Raw genomic sequence first — 1,847 nt, forward strand, 5'->3', positions numbered from 1 at the left:
CTAGAATCCAAAGGTCCCCAGTTACCCATTTAGAGCACTTAGTACATCGACAAGAAGCACTAGCCATGTATCAATAGAGGTTAATGCAAATTTTCGCGAACGCTTTGGCAAGCAAATTAGCACTGACTGAGGTTATTTGTCCCACTACGAAGTACGGTAAAATCAAAGGGGTATTTACGGGCACTTCACAAGGCAGAATCTGTAATTCGATATCATTCTGTCAGCCTATATGTTGCCGGTCAAATCCGGGCTCAGGTTCAATCCGCTTTTACCTAGGTTAAATTGGTGATCCTCTTTTTTACCTAGGTTGAATATACACTCTACAGAGCAAACTTCACTATATACTTCGATATCTGTGAATAAGGGCTCTCTCTATCAAAACTGAAACTCACATTTATGCAGAATTCTTGTTGAAGCTATATTGAAAATGCCGCCGGTTAAAATGATCTAGTTTAACGTATAACTTGTCCAATGTAACTCTGAGATTCTGGCATTTTGTGTAGTTGTTGCTCTTCTGCAGTATCTCGTTTTCTTGAATTTGCAGGGAATGGCTGGTGGTTTTTTTTTGTAGCGTAACGATTGTTTGAGGTGAAAATCAAGCATTAAAAAAACACTTTAGCACAACTCTTCAGTTGAAAAGTCGTCACAAACCTGACAAAGGTAAGCCTGTGTATTGGTTCTAGTTTTCATCGAGTTTGGGAACTTCAACGACGCGTTCTTCATTTGTCTGCCTGGAGTGAGATTGCCGACGGAAAAATGATGTTGTTGGAAGTGGGCTCGATGAGTCTTCTAATCATACATGAAGGAGAAAGAGGAGTTGTCTGACCAGGTACTACCAATCACATGCCCCATCATGTTCGACCTACCTTAGTACGTCAGCTGATGCTTTGCATGGTTGAAGTATATTCGTACTCGGAAATTTACTTGATAAGGACTCCAGACGATTTGGATTTTTTTAGGTATCACGTGATGTTGCATGTCGCGATAATTTCCCGGACGTTCTGCCTAGAACATTCCTAAAAGCAATGTTGAACTCGGTTGACTTGAGTGTATAAATGATTGGGTTGATTGCGCCGCTTATTGTTACCATTGAGAGAACGATTGACCACAATGTCTTTGGAACTCGATTGGGGCCCAGTTGAGCTGCAGGTGCTGTACATACAAATATCGGAAGATAGCAGAGCACGAAAGCACCAATCACTATACCTGAAAGCAAAATGGTTTCGGCAGTAAGACTGGATTATATCAAAATAACTCCGAACTCCATTGATTTCATCGAACACTGAACTTAGAAATAACCTACTTTACTTTGCTAGTTTTATAAAGGCCACACACCATGATGTTGGTTCAACATTGCATCCAACGTTTTGACAATACAATACAATACAACCCAACCCAACACAACACAACACAACACAACACAATACATATATATAAGTTGACCACTCCCCATAGGGGCTTTTCTGGGACAATGAAACACAATCAACGAAACAACAAAACACAAAACCAACAACAACTGTTAAGAATCCCAACCATAGCCAGAGGCGAAACAGTTGGCTATTTACAAGTGCGGCCGAGAAGTTGAACCAGGGACTACCAGGATCATATTCAGTGAGTGGTCAGAACGGGTCTTAAACCCGGGAATCCCGGATCTCAAGGCAAGCGTCTTAACCACGGGGCTGCAATGCCTGAAGTTTCGCTTCTCCACTGCCTCCCGTTATACTGAACTGGGAGCAAGACTTTTCCGTACTCACCATGAATTTAAGTTTACAGTAGGCACGTTATCGAAGTGTTCAACTGGGCTTTAGTCGAGACCATCAACAGAAATACCAATGGAATAAATAAAG

Source organism: Montipora capricornis, chromosome 8 (assembly GCF_036669925.1).
Source record: "Montipora capricornis isolate CH-2021 chromosome 8, ASM3666992v2, whole genome shotgun sequence".
Classification (NCBI taxonomy): domain Eukaryota; kingdom Metazoa; phylum Cnidaria; class Anthozoa; order Scleractinia; family Acroporidae; genus Montipora; species Montipora capricornis.